Source organism: Vipera ursinii (assembly GCF_947247035.1).
Source record: "Vipera ursinii genome assembly, chromosome: 6".
NCBI classification, from domain to species: domain Eukaryota; kingdom Metazoa; phylum Chordata; class Lepidosauria; order Squamata; family Viperidae; genus Vipera; species Vipera ursinii.
Genome location: NC_139515.1, coordinates 24,459,394 through 24,475,910, shown reverse-complemented (window position 1 = coordinate 24,475,910; position 16,517 = coordinate 24,459,394).

Below are 16,517 nucleotides of genomic sequence, written 5' to 3'. Positions count from 1 at the left end.
AAAGACAGATCTGCTTAGGAGAAATGGAAGCAATGGTGGCTTTTAGTGCTTTCTTGGGAGTAGATGCTATCAGATCTGGAAAGCAGAACTCCAGACAAGCAAAATTGGACAGCAAGAAGTTAGAGTTTTCTGTATTTTTTTTTATAATCATTTAATGTTCTTCTTCATTAGTGCACACTAAGGACATTAAGCTGTAGCAAACTTCCTGTAGCCACTTCACCCTATCAGTTATATTACCTAAGCAAATGTCTAAGTTCTTCAGGTATGAGCTGGCCCTGTAGCAGACAGTGACTAGGTTTTTTCTGGTGACAGACCAAATTCTTGTCTAGGAAATCATAAGGGAACCATTTTCCTTGACTTCTATTTATTCCACTGCCTAAAGAGTTCTTTGATAGATCTGTGCATCTGATCTTTTCGATATAACCTGGTACGTGTTTGTAAGACTTCCTGTATTTCTCTAAATGCTCAAAGAAGTTGGAAGGTCAAATCTTGAATTAAGTTAACATAAACATCGGACAACTGTACTGATATGATTTCAAGTCCTGTTCTTCCCAACCTACTTATTTAGTTAATTACCTCATAGTTTAATCAGTTCTGACACTGGTTTTCAGTAGAGAGTTATATTTAAATGTTTATTTTCAGCTACATTTAATTGTTGGAGCTCTTTGACAGAGGAAAAAAAGGGAAGTATATTTGTTTTGAAATAGGACGAGTGAGCAAGGGCATGAATTAAACATGTGCTTATCTTTGCCTTTAAAAGAAAAAAGATAGCTTAAAGTTATGGTTAGCATACAATTTCCAATTTAATACTATGAAGTGGAATAATTCCAAATTACAAGTGTTGTGATAAAAAAGTAAATAGAATATTGACTTTCTGTCACTGCTTGTGTGACATGGGTCTTGCATAATTCAAACACTGAAGTGCATCCATAAGGGATAGATAAAGAGTCTGTGCAGAAGAACTAGCAAAATTTATTAGAGCAAGAGGATGACAGTTGCTTAGACATATTATCTCAGAATCTTGTACTGTATTTCAAATTGTCTGAGATCCCTAGAGCAATTTCAAGCTGAAAGAACATGAACTAATATAATTAGGTTGAAGATCACTTCTTCACTGGCAGGTAAGCTACAGAATTAGAAATGAAATATTACAGTCAAAAAGGTTTGACTCCATCATAGATTGTGCCCACTTGACTCATTTGTTCTTAGCAGATCATCCAAGGAAGGGCTCAAATCCAGGACCCTTGAATATACTGTATGTCAAGAATTAAGGTTTGTAATGAAATGTGGAAAAAAGTTGGGAGAATAGGCTAAAATATGCTACTAAGGGAATGGTCATATAAGAGACAGCATAGCCTGCAACTGACTAGTTGGTAGGGAAAGATGTTCAAAAAAGACCTTTCCTAGTTTCTCAGGTTGTAAAGGAGAATGGAGGGGAGTGGGAGATTTTTAAGTTCAGATTTGCAAGATTTTGTCAATATAGCTTTACAATAAAGTAGAATTAGCTCATCTGATTGTGATTACTATATGGTTTACCCACAAGGCAGACACAGCTGCAGTTCAACTAGCACTGTAAAATCAAGTGGACAAAATACAGTCATTCAGCAGGTGTCAAGCTTAGCCCAAGAAAGATGTAACTTATCCAGCCAAACTTCAGTTCCTCATTTGCCTTGACCATATGGACAGAATCTTGCCAGAAGAAATCTATGCAACCCTAATTTGAAACCCATACCCTGGGAGATTCTAGGGAGTTGCTATTGTAAATCTTTTCCTCTTTCCATGATCCAGCTCTGAATTGTTCTGTGTCCTGCCTCACCCCTCTCCTTGGATATGTTCCCTCTTTCCTGGGAACTTGCTGTATTACTGTAGTCTATCACATTACCTCCTCTTTTGTAGACACATTCTATCACATCAGGCCAGCAATGAGATCCCTTTTTAACCAATCAGCATTGTCCATGGAACCTAAATTTCACAATGATAAGCTATCACAGTTGTAATAAAGTAATTCCATTAGGTACAGGTCATTCAGAAATACAGAGACTTGGCTTAGCTGTCTTGAGATAGTCAAAGGTTTTATCTGAGAAGCAAGATGAAATTAGAGATTTTGATTTTTCTGCTTATAAACTGCTTTTTAAAATCTTGATTTTGAATATACATTGAGTAGGGAGTTATTATATATATTCAGCAGCTGTAGTTATTCTGGAACTTAGAAATGATAAAACACTGTTCTGTTCCAGTAGAATGGTTTTGTTATTTCCACATCAGGCAGTTTCAATTCATTTGAAAACATATAGAAGGCAATGAATGAATTGCATTTGTAGCCCATCTTTTTTTTTTGCAGTAGTTGAAACTTAACCTGCATATGTTTAACTTCAACATTCTTACTGCATTGAATCAGATTACTGCCAAAGTACTTTATGCAGGGAAATTTAGGATTTTTGCTTACATTTTGTCCACATTAATTGCTTTGCTATTATGAAAGAAAGATTATTTTCTCTCTAGCTATCCAGGAAATGTTTCTGCTTGAATGTTTGTTGCCATTTAAAAAATCTACAATTTATACCTTCATTTGCAAATTGTATTTATCCTAAATGACTTCCCTCTTAATTCCTCTCTCTCCATGTGAACTTATTAAGTCCATTGGTAATTCATGTTAATTCCATCCTTATACACCAACAGGCAATATGTGCCTCTTTGTAGTTCCCTGCATCCCTCCTGAATGGCTATTCTACCCCTGCAGAACTTGGACAACACAACCTGGCCATTCACTTTCAGAGCCACGTGGGCATCGTAGTTGGAATGTAGTATTGCATTGCAGGCTAACTCTGCCTACTGCTAGGAGTTTCGATTCTAAGCAGTTCAGGGCTGACTCAGTCTTCCATCTTTCTGAGGTTGATAAAATGAGGGCCCAGATTGTTTGGGGGCAATAGGCTGATTCTGTAAACTGCTTAGAGTGGGATATAAGCACTATGAAGTGGTATATAAGTCTAACTGCTGTTGCTATTGCAATTGTCAGTCCTCCTTTTGCCATTTTCAGTCACCTCTCTCCATTCTACTTCTCACCTAAGAACTTGAAGTGGGACTTAAAAAATCCAGGTTCAGGTCCATTCTCAACCATAAAAACTCACCTTAAGCTCTCAAGTTAGAATATAAATCTAACTAATAGAGGAATACATTACAGCTATTATATTAATTGCATATGCATTCAAAGTGATATGTACAAATACCAGGCTTCTACAGAATATCATTCTCATAGCTTTGGAGATACGTTGTTCTGAAAAACTGAGTCTATTCCATATAAATCTACCAGGCTGAATGTCTGAACTGAGAAAAAAAGAGTTTCCAAAAATATCAATCTGAAGGATGCATTGCAATGAATCCATGTTGGTAATGAAAGGGTAAAATTGTGTCTTTTTTCTTTTCTTTTTGGCTCTGATGGGAAAGGATGGAGAATTGCAATAGATCTTACAGCTAGAGGGGAAAAGAAAAAGCATGCTGTATCCCTTTGTCCTCAGAAATCATGTAATAGAGCAAATTATTTCAAGTCTTATTATGTCATTGTCATGAGGATAGACTCCTGTTGTGACATTTTCTGCTCTAAATACTTTTTATATGCAAATAAAATTAAACTTCCACCATCTGCAAAACAAATGTGCCTAGGAATGTGGGTGAAAAGGTGCAGCTAATTTGAGCACTATCAGTTGAAACTATTAATGAGAGACACTGTTATCATTTGTCATCTCACTCAGGGGAATATTAATATTCAAATGTCTCATAATAAAGATGATGGCAAGCATAGGAGGACAAAATGACCAATTATGTGACTATATTCATTGGGCTGTGATTGTAATGAAAATTAATGGGAGGGTTCAGTTTTAAAACTTGGCTTTTCATATAATCAGCAGATAGGAATGCTGCAATGTGTTGAAGTTTGTTCAAAGTTTTTTATTATTATTATGCAAGAAAACTGGAAACTGCTTTGAGCTGAAGGAGAAAAATAGTAACACAAAAGGCTGCATCTTTCTTTTTTTATTGAAAAGTTTTATCATACATTTTATCTTTAACAATCCCCCCTAACCCTCCCCTATCCCTCCCTCCCTCCCCCTCCCCCCCCCCGACTTCCCAGAGCTAAGTACAAGGTATAAAGAACAAAAAAAACCAATCGTAAACATTCATATGCTAACAACCATAAACTCTGAAATCCATCTCTCTCTAGCTCATATAGGGTAATTACAAACACTATTAATATAAGATATATAAAAAAGGAAAAGAGAAAAAAAGAGGAGAAAAAAAAGGAAGACTTATTCAAATGAAACATGAAACTTCTTAGTCCCATATTTGTTCTGGATATACTCAATCCATTTTCTCCACTCCATAACATAACATTCTTGCGAGTGATCTTTCAAATAAGCCGAGATCTTTGCCATCTCTGCCAGGTCAGAAACCTTTAAAGTCCATTCTTCTACAGTCGGCAGTTCCTCCTTCTTCCAATATTGGCCTATTAAGAGTCTTGCTGCCGTAATTAAATTCAACATCAGCTTAGTGTCCACAACCGTAGCATCTGTAATTATACCCAACAAAAAAAGTTGCGGACAAAACTTTATCCTTTGCTTGAAAATCTTCTGCATGTTCCACCAAATTTTTATCCAAAAGGCCTTAACCTTTTTACAAGTCCACCATATATGGAAATATGTTGCATCTTCTTCACCACACCTCCAGCATTTAGGCTGATAGTTCGGATACATACTTGCCAGCTTTTTAGGATCTAAATGCCATCTGTAAAACATTTTATAAAAATTTTCTCTTAAATTTTGAGCTTGTGTAAATTTTACGTTCCTCACCCAAATCCTTTCCCATGTGTCCATTGTAATAACTTCTTGGATATTTTGGGCCCATTTAATCATACAATCCTTAACGAGTTCTGTTTCTGAGTCAATTTCTATCAAGGCAAGATATATCCGTTTAATATGTGCTGGACCCTGATTTCTGACTTGCTTTATCAGATTTTCATCAGTCATTGTAAAACCATTTTTCTGATCTTCTTTCCACCTGGCCCATAGCTGAATGTATTGAAACCAAGTCTGAACAATCTTCTCATCTCGCAAGAGACTATATGGTTTCAAACACCAGACATTTCTTTCCAAGCTTAAAATCTCCTTATACGTAGTCACATCATGTTTGAAACCAACATTTATGTTTTCTATTGCGTGTTTTGGAATTGCCCACAACGGCATCTTGTAACCTAACTTATGTCTATACTTCTTCCAAACTCTCAGCAATGCCTGTCTTAAAATATGCACTTTAAACACATTATCTACCTTCTTATCATACAACAAATATGCATGCCAGCCAAACAACAAGTCATGGCCCTCAAGATTTAATAATCTCTCTTGTGTCAAATTGATCCAATCACTTATTCCTGCTAAAGCAGCAGCTTCATAATATAATTTAAAATTAGGCATTTTAAGACCACCTCTTTCAGGAGTATCCTGTATTATCTTTAGTTTAACTCGTGGCCTTTTCCCTGCCCATACAAATTTATTGATACCTCGCTGCCATTCCTCCAAATTAGAATCTTTCTTAAGAACCGGTATCATTTGAAATAAAAATAAGAATTTGGGCAGGACATTCATTTTCACTGCTGCGATTCGCCCCAGCAAAGACAATTGCAATTTTTCCCAACTCTCCATTTCTTTTTGAATCTTCCCCCATAATTTTTCATAGTTATTTTTATATAACTTTGTATTAGAGGGCGACAAAAGCACCCCCAAATATTTAACCCTTTTAACAATCTCAAATCCAGTTAATCCTTCTAAGAGAGCCTTTTGCGAAGCTGTCATATTTTTGGCCAGAATTTTAGTTTTTTGTGTATTAACTGTTCTGAACCAGCCAACTACCGGCCTTGTAATAAGGCAAACCCCTGTTCAAACAGTAGAGACTGGAGAGGGTCTGAGGCTGCAAAGCGTCTGCCAAGATTTATTACTCAATTAACAGAACAAGAAACAAAAACACTGGAACTTGAATCCTCAAGCGGAAGGGTTGCTTTCAGCAACCAGCCCTTCCCCAAACACTCCTTTTATTTAGAGTTCAGGGCGTGGCCTCCCTCTGCCTCCTCCCGAGGAGACCCGCAGCCTTTCTCTGCTTGGTCCTGCTCGACTGCCTCCTGCGTCGGGCATCCTTGAACAGGGCCAGCTGTGGGTCATCATCCTCCGCACTATCGGGCTCACGCAGCTGAGAAGAGGGCCCCGGCTGGGAGCTCTTCCAAGCCTCCAAGCCATCATCTGCCAGTTCGTCTCCCTCCTCCCCCTCATCTGAGTCATCCGATACATCTGCGCTGGCTGCCGGACCCACAGGCTGGCCCTGAGTCACAACACTAACTTTAAATCCAGAAACCTTCCCATATTGTATTATTATCTCCATCAGGTCCACAACAGAGTTCTCCGGCTGGGTCACTGTAACAACCAGATCGTCTGCGAACGCTCTCAATCTATAATCCTGATCTCTAATTTGTATACCCTTAATTTTTTCCAATTCCGTATTTTAAGCAACAATATCTCCAATGTTAGTACAAATAACAAGGGCGATAACGGACACCCTTGCCTTGTGCCCTTCTCAATATTACATGCTTCTGTCAGGCTATTATTAACTATTATTCGGGCCGTTTGTTTTTGATATAATGCCCTAATTGGTTGCAAAAAATTATCCCCAAAATTCATTTTATCCAAGACTTTCATCAAAAATTACCAATTCAATTGATCAAAAGCTTTTTCAGCATCTAAAAAAATTAGCGCCGCAGGGATCTGGTTATTCCTTTCCAAAAACTCTAACACATCAACTATATGCCTCACATTATTTTTCATTTGCCTACCACTAATAAACCCCGTTTGGTCCCCATGAATCGTCTGTTGCAGAACCCTCATCAATCTATTAGCCAACACCTTAGCAAATATCTTGTAGTCTGTATTTAAAAGCGATATCGGTCTATAATTTTTAACTTGAGTAGCATCTTGGTCTTCCTTCGGAATCAAAGAAATAAAAGCAGTTCTCCAAGACGGAGGCACCTTTCCCCCCCTCTGAATTGTCTGGAACAGTTCCTTTAACAGTTTTATCATCTCTAATTGTAGATGTTTGTAATAAGCCGCAGTCAAACCATCCGTACCTGGCGCTTTGTCCACCTTCAATTCCTTAATTGCTATAAGAATTTCTTCTTCTGTTATCAATTGATTAATCCCCTCTTTTTGTTCTTGCGTAAGAACCGGGATGCTAGCATTCTCCAAATATATATCAATGTCTTTTTCATTAATCTTCTCCTTAGCATATAATTTAGAATAAAAATCCACAAACGCATCCTTAATAAGATCCTGTTGAAACACAACCCTTCCCTTATGCTCAATTTTATCTATATTAGAAGCCCTTTGCTTTTTCCTCAGTCTATAAGCTAACCATCTATCTGGTTTATTAGAATTGCAAAAGGTGTTGTGCCTGGCAAACCTCAAATTGGTTGCCACTTGGTCAGCCATTAATTTGTCAAATTGTCCTTTTAATTGCTTAATAACCTCCTTAGTCTTCACATCCGCTGGATTCAAAATCAAAGCCTTTTCTTTTTCCTTAATTTCATTCTCCAATTCTTTCCTCCTGGCTTCCAAAATACGTCTATGTTTATTGTTCATATATATCAACACCCCAAGGCTGCATCTTTCTTAGGGTCTTGCGGAAGAATAGGGTAGAACAACAGCTAATGACCCTCTTTTACCAGTCTACTATAGAGAGTGTCCTCTCGTATGGTATTGTGGTTTGGTATGCTGGTCTGACAGCCGCGGATAGGAAAGTATTACAGAGGGTAGTGAGCACAGCACAAGACATTGTGGGCTGTTCCCTGACACCACTGGATGACATCGCCAGGGCTCGTTGCCTTGGAAGAGTGAGGAAGATTCTCAGGGATGACTCACACCCTGGACGGTATCTCTTTACTCTCCTACCATCCGGTAGGAGATATAGGAATATAGCCAGCCGTACCAACAGGCTGAAAAATAGCTTTTATCCGTGGGCTGTTAGGCTTTTAAATGGGACATAATCTTATGTAGAATTGACTTGGGAGGCCGGTGTGTGGTGTAGTTGGTTCACATAGTGTGGTGGGATGGAGGGTTTGTTGTCACTTTGTGTTGGGGGGAGAGAGCATGGGGGGAGGCTCAGCTAATCTCAATGTACACATGTTGTAATTTGACAATAAAGGTTTATTATTATTATTATTATTATTATTATTATTATTATTATTATTATTATTATTATTATTATTATTATTATTATTATTATTATCTAAGATGCCAGAAATGTTGGATTGCCTGTTCAAATTAAATTCTTCGATTCTGTAGTAAGTTTGTCACACATTGATTCAATTAGGTTTGGCATGGGTACAATGATTTCAATGGGGAAAATAATTTACTTAATCAAGATAAACTCATTTAAATATATAATCAGTCATCAGCCTTAAATTAGACTTCATTCATATGTGACCATTCTTAAAAGAGGAATTTATTTTGTTTTAGTTGTGATACAAAAATATAAATATAGTTTAAAATATTAAATTAAAATGTTCATCTGTCTAAAATCACACAATCATGACAGGAACTGACAGAATGACAAAAACAACACTACAGCTTCACACAAGTCCTGCCCCTTTAATGCATGGATTCTTGGTGACCATGATTTGTTTTTTTTTTATTGAAAAGTTTTAACATACAATTTTTCTTTAAAAATCCCCCCTCCCCCTCCCTTCTCCCTCCCCCCCTACCTCTCCCCCCTCCCCCCCTCCCCCCCGACTTCCCAGAGCTAAATACAAGGTATATATAAAAAAAACAATCATAAACTACCATATACTAACAACTATAAACTCTAAAATCCATCACTCTCTAGCTTATATAGGATAAAACAAACCTTAGTAATATTAAATATATATAAAGAAACTAAAATAGAAAAAGAAAAAAAGAAAGAAGACTTATTCAAATGCTACATAAAACTTCTTAACCCTATACTTGTTCTGGATAAACTCAATCCATTTTCTCCATTCCATAATATAGCGTTCTTGCGAGTGATCTTTCAAATAGGCCGAAATCTTCGCCATCTCTGCCAGGTCGGAAACCTTTAAAGTCCACTCTTCTATGGTCAGCAGTTCCTCTTTCTTCCAATACTGACCTATCAAAAGTCTTGCTGCCGTAATTAAATTCAACATCAACTTGGTGTCCACAACTGTAGCATCTGTAATTATTCCCAACAAAAAAAGTTGCGGACAAAACTTTATCCTCTGTTTAAAAATCTTCTGCATATTCCACCAGACTTTTATCCAAAAAGCCTTAACCTTTTTACAAGTCCACCATATGTGAAAATATGTTGCGTCTTCATCACCGCACCTCCAACATTTAGGCTGATAATTCGGATACATACTTGCAAGCTTTTTAGGATCTAAATGCCATCTATAAAACATTTTGTAAAAATTCTCTCTTAGATTTTGAGCTTGTGTAAATTTTACGTTCCTCACCCAAATCTTTTCCCACGTGTCCATTGTGATAACTTCCTGGATGTTTTGGGCCCATTTTATCATACAATCCTTAACAAGTTCTGTTTCTGAATCAATCTCTATCAACGCAAGATATATCCGTTTAATATGTGCTGGTCCCTGATTTCTAATTTGCTTTATCAAATTTTCATCAGTCATTGTAAAACCATTTTTCTGGTCTTCTTTCCACCTGGCCCGTAACTGAGTATATTGAAACCAGTTTTGAACAACCTTCTCTTCTCGCAAGAGGCTATATGATTTCAAACACCAGACATTTCTTTCCAAGCTTAGGATCTCCTTGTACGTAGTCACATCATGTTTGAAACCAGCATGTATATTTTCTATTGCGTGTTTTGGAATTGCCCACAGTGGTATCTTGCAATCTAGCTTATGTCTATACTTCTTCCAAACTCTCAACAATGCCTGTCTTAAAATATGCACTTTAAACACATTGTCTACCTTCTTGTCATACAACAAATATGCATGCCAGCCAAACAACAAATCGTGACCCTCAAGATTTAATAATCTCTCTTGTGTCAAATTAATCCAATCACTTATTCCTACTAATGCAGCAGCTTCATAATATAGTTTAAAATTGGGCATTTTAAGACCACCTCTCTCACGAGTATCCTGCATAATCTTAACTCGTGGCTTTTTCCCTGCCCAAACAAATTTATTGATACCTCGCTGCCATTCCTCCAAATTAGAATCTTTCTTAAGAATCGGTATCATTTGAAATAAAAATAAAAATTTAGGCAGGACATTCATTTTCACTGCTGCAATCCGTCCCAACAAAGAGAATTGCAATTTTTCCCAACTCTCCAATTCTTTTTGAATTTTCCCCCATAAGTTTTCATAATTATTTTTTTATAACTTTGTATTAGAGGGCGACAAAAGCACCCCCAAATATTTAACCCTTTTAACAATCTCAAATCCAGTTAATCCTTCTAAGAGAGCCTTTTGCGAAACTGTCATATTTTTGGCCAGAATTTTGGTTTTCTGTATATTAACTTTAAATCCAGAAACCTTCCCATATTGTGTTATTATCTCCATCACGTCCACAACAGAGTTCTCTGGCTGGGTCACTGTAACAACCAGATCATCTGCGAATGCTCTCAATCTATAATCCTGATCTCTAATTTGTATCCCCTTAATTTTTTCCAAATTCCGTATTTTAGCCAATAATATCTCTAATGTTAACACAAATAACAAGGGCGATAACGGACACCCTTGCCTTGTGCCCTTCTCAATATTACATGCTTCTGGCAGACTATTATTAACTATAATTCGGGCAGTTTGTTTTTGATATAATGCCCTAATCGCTTGTAAAAAAAATTCCCCAAAATCCATTTTGTCTAAAACTTTCAACAAAAATTGCCAATTCAATTGATCAAAAGCTTTTTCAGCATCTAGAAAAATTAGCGCCGCAGGGATCTGGTTGTTCCTTTCCAAAAACTCTAACACATCAACTATATGCCTCATATTATTTTTCATTTGCCTACCACTAATAAACCCCGTTTGGTCCCCATGAATCACCTGTTGCAGAACCCTCATCAGTCTATTAGCCAAAACCTTAGCAAATATCTTGTAATCTGTATTTAAAAGCGATATCAGTCTATAATTTTTAACTTGAGTAGCATCTTGGTCTTCCTTCGGAATCAAAGAAATAAAAGCTGTTCTCCAAGACGGTGGCACCTTTCCCCCCCTCTGGATTGTCTGGAACAGTTCTGGTGACCATGATTTGTAAACAGGATTCTGTGACATTCAGGGAACACTGCTGTGTTCAAATCTAAAATACTATCTGACATAATTTAAATGTACTTCAAATGCATTCAAATAATTGGTAATCCAACAAGCAATATTTTACAAGTTTGCTTATGTAGTTCAATCTTTGAAACCCAAATCTCACACTCTGCTGAAGCAGAGGTGTTTGCAAATGTACATGGTGCTTCTGTAGGGGGATTGTTTGAACAGACTTTGATTTTATGTTTACTTCACTAGTCCTAATTAGGGAGGATATTTAACAAAGACTCAATCAGTGCATTCCCTCAAAGCTGTTTTGTTTTGCAAAACAATTTGGCCCCCTCATTTCTAGGAGTAAAAATGGCCCCAATGTGTTTCACTTTGCTGATTTTACATGCAAAGAAAGGTTTTCCCTAAGCTTTAGCCAGGGAACAGCCCACAGCTACTGGAAACATGTTTGGCAAGTAAGAAGTGAACATCTAGTTCTAGTACAAACCATGCAGCATGATGCCATTGAGCAAATAACTCAAATTTTGTAATTTAGAAATTATATAATTATGGACATTTACCCTTTAAAACCCCCTTTATGGATTACTGCCTTGATGTGGCAAAGGGGCTTGCATAATTCAATGAAGCTATGATATATGCCATGCAGGGCCACCCAAGACGGACAGGTCATAGCAGAGAATTCTGACAAAACGTGATCCACTGGAGAAGGAAATGGCAACCCACTCCAATATCTTTGCCATAAAAACCCTATGGACAGTACCAAAAGGCAAAACGATATGATGCTGGAAGATGAGCCCCTCAGATCGGAAGGTGTCCAATATGCTACTGGGGAAGAGCAGAGGGCTAGTACTAGTAGCACCAGAAAGAATGAAGCGACTGGGCCAAAGCCGAAAGGACGCTCAGCTGTGGATATGTCTGGTGGTGAAAGGAAAGTCCGATGCTGTAAATATTTTTTCTCCATAGGAACCTGGAATGTAAGATCCATGAATCAAGGAAAGCTGGACGTGGTCAAACAAGAGATGACAAGACTGAACATCGACACCTTAGGTATCAGTGAACTAAAATGAACAGGAATGGGTGAATTTAATTCAGATGACCATCAGGTATACTACTGCGGGCAAGAATCCCTCAGAAGAAATGGAGTAGCCTTCATAGTCAATAAAAGAGTAGGAAAAGCAATACTTGGATACAATCCCCAAAATGACAGAATGATCTCAGTTCGAATCCAAGGCAAATTCAATATCACAGTAGTCCAATTCTATGTACGAACCACCAGTGCTGAAGAGGATGAAATTGACCGGTTCTATGAAGCCCTACAGCACCTTATAGAAGTAACACCAAAAAATGATGTCCTTATCATCATGGGGGATTGGAATGCTAAAGTAGGAAGCCAAAAGATAACCGGAATAACAGGCAAGTTTGGCCTTGGAGTACAAAAGGAAGCAGGGCACAGGGTGATAGAATGTTGTCAAGAGAATATGATGGTCATAGCAAACACTCTTTTCCAACAACCCAAGAGACGTCTCTACACATGGACATCACCAGACGGTCAACACAGAAATCAGATTGACTATGTGCTTTGGAGCCAAAGATGGAGAAGCTCTATACAGTCAGTAAAAACAAGACCAGGACCTGACTGTGGCTCAGACCATGAACTTCTTGTTGCAAAGTGTAGGCTTAAACTGAAGAAAGTAGGGAAAAGCACTAGGCCACTCAGGTATGAACTAAATCATATCCCTGACGAACATAAAGTAGAGGTGACAAATAGATTTAAGGAATTAGATCTGATAGACAGAGTGCCTGAAGAACTATGGACGGAGGTTCACAACATTGTACAAGAAGTAGCAACTAAATCCATCCCAAAGAAAAGGAAATGCAAGAAAGCAAAATGGCTGTCTGAGGAAGCTTTGCAAATAGCTGAGGACAGGAAGGAAGCAAAAGGCAAGGGAGAAAAAGAAAGATACACCCAATTGAATGCAGAATTCCAGAGAATAGCTAGAAGAGATAAGAATGCCTTCTTAAATGAACAGTGCAAAGAAATAGAAGAAAACAATAGAATAGGGAGGATTTAGAGATCTCTTCAAGAAAATTGGAGAGATGAAGGGAACGTTTCATGCAAAAATGGGCATGATAAAGGACCAAAATGGCAGGTACCTAACAGAGGGAGAAGAGATTAAGAAGAAGTGGCAAAATTACACAGAAGAACAGAAGTTTACATTCCAATTCCAAAGAAGGGAAATGCCGAAGAATGTTCAAACTATTGCACCATTGCACTCATTTCACATGCTTGTAAAGTTATGCTTAAAATCCTACAAGCTAGACTCCAGCAGTATGTGGATCGAGAACTACCAGAAGTACAGGCAGGATTTCAAAGAGGCAGAGAAACTAGAGATCAAATTGCCAACATATGCTGGATCATGGAGAAAGCTAGGGAGTTCCAGAAAAACATCTACTTCTGCTTCATTGACTATGCTAAAGCCTTTGATTGTGTGGATCAAAACAAACTGGCAAGTTCTTAAAGAGATGGGAGTACCAGACCATCTTATTTGTCTCTTGAGAAACCTATATGCGGGTCAAGAAGCAACAGTGAGAACTGGACATGGAACCACTGATTGGTTAAAAATTGGGAAAGGAGTCCAGCAAGGCTGTATACTGTCACTCTGCCTGTTTAACTTATATACAAAGCACATCATGAGAAAGGCAGGGCTAGATGAATCAAAAGTTGGAATTAAGATTGCCGGAAGAAACATCAACAACCTAAGATATGCAGATGATACCACTCTAATGGCAGAAAGTAAAGAGGAACTAAAGAGCCTCTTGTTGTGAGTTAAGAAAGAGAGTGTAAAAGTTGGCTTGAAACTCAACATTAAGAAAACCAAGTTCATGGCATCTGGCCCTCTCAATTCCTGGCAAATAGATGGGGAAGAAATGGACAGATTTTATTTTCTTGGGCTCCAAGATCACCACAGACGGGGACTGCAGCCAAGAAATTAAAAGATGCTTGCTCCTGGGGAGGGAATCCATGGCAAATCTAGACAGCACACTAAAAAGCAGAGACATCACCCTGCCAGCACAAGTGCGTATAGTCAAGGCTATGGTCTTCCCAGTTGCAATGTATGGCAGTGAAAGTTGGACCATAAGAAAGGCTGAGCACCAAAGAATTGAAGCCTTTGAACTATGGTGCTGGAGAAGACTCCTGCGAGTCCCTTGGACTGTGAGGCAATCAAACTGGTCAGTCCTAGAGGAGATCAACTCTTACTGCTCTTTAGAAGAGAAGATCCTGAAGTTGAAACTCAAATACTTTGGCCACCTAATGAGATGGAAGGACTCACTGGAGAAGAGCCTAATTATGGGAAAGATTGATGGCAATAGAAGAAGGGGACGACAGAAATAAGGTGGATGGATAGAGTCACTGAAGCAGTAGGCGTTAGCCTAAATGGACTCCAGAAGATGGTAGAGGACAGGAAGGCCTGGAGGAACAATGTCCATGGGGTCGCAATGGGTCGGATACGACTTTGCAACTAACAACAACACCCTTTAAAACACATGTGGCATTGCTTGCCCACCTTGCACAGTGAAGAAATTTAAAGCCCCTTTCTTGAGGCAGATTGTATTGCCACTTTACTCTGACACTGAGAATTTTGTGTCACTTTCAGAATGCCAAGGATTCAAGGTAAATCCAACCTGGTGTAAGTGTAAGATTTGTGAAACATAAATTGAGTGACTTAGAAAAGAAAAATATCGAAAGTAGAAATTGTGATGTGTTTCTACTCCTAATCAAAAATTTTATGGTCCTCAAACTGGCTTCTTGCCTAAAAGAGAAATTAGACATAATGTCAGGATCATACTAGACATCTTAGAATACTATGAATTTCATAGCGAAAAACAAGTGGCATTAATTTTTGTTGATGCTCAGAATGCCTTTGATAATGTCAAATGGAATTTTATGTTGACTCAACTCAAACAGACGGAATTCGGAGAAAAAATTATAAATATGTTTAAAGCAATCTATTCCAAGCAAGAGGCAAAAGTAATCATAAATGGAGAATTAACAAATAGCATTCAAATACAAAAAGGTACGAGACAAGGCTGTCCACTATCTCCTTTTTTATTCATTCTTTCTTTAGAAGTACTCACAAGAATAATCTGAAAAGATAAGATGATTAAAGGATTAGAAATCAGAAAAGAGACATTTAAATTACAGGCTTATGCAGATTATTTAATTTTCATCCTGGAAGACCCTTTAGAATCTGGAACAAGATTATTACAGGTGCTGGGAAATTATGGAGATGTTGCGGGATTAAAAATTAACAAAGAAAAAATTAAAAGGCTCGTTAAAAATACGTCCAACTTACAAGAGACTGAGTTAGTAGAAAAAAATTGACATCCAGACATCTAAAAGAGTAAAGTATTTGGGGATCCAACTATCAGCAAGATGTACTACACTTAAAAGAGAAAATTATGATAAGTTAATGGACCAAATTATAGTAGACCTAGATAGATGGAAAAACTTACAGCTCTCTTTTATGGGAAGAATAGCGACGATCAAGATGAATATACTGCCCAAATTACTCTTTTTATTCCAATGTGTACCAATTAAATTAGGTAAGGATTTTTTTGAAAATTTAAATAGAGTTACATCTAAATTTATCTGGCAAGGTAAAAAACGGATTACAGATGCGAAGGAAAGAGGAAGGCTCGGCCTCCCAGATTGGGAAAAATATTATCAAGCAGCAATAGCGGTATGGATAAAGGATTGGATACATTTAAGAAATAGAAGACTACTAGCCTTAGAAGGTCATGACATGCAAATTGGGTGGCATGCTATAATGTGGGATGGAAAATATAGGGCTCATCAGAATTTTCAGAATCATCATATTAGACGGGCATTATTAGATGTGTGGATAAAAATAAATATATATATATAGAAATTCCCAATTGGCTATCTATATTAGAGATTTTTATGCATCCCAAATTTATAAATCTAGGAAGTGTAATTACATATAAAGATCTCTTAGATGAAAATGGAGACCTGAAAACAAGAAAAAGATTATCAGAAGATGGTGTAGAGTTGGAATGGTGGGCATACTTACAAATATAGTCATGATACAGAAAAGATAAAAAAGAACCAGGGATAAAATTAGAGCATACACAATTAGATAAAATTCTTCTAGGAACAGAAGATCGATTGATAAAAAAGATATACCAATAT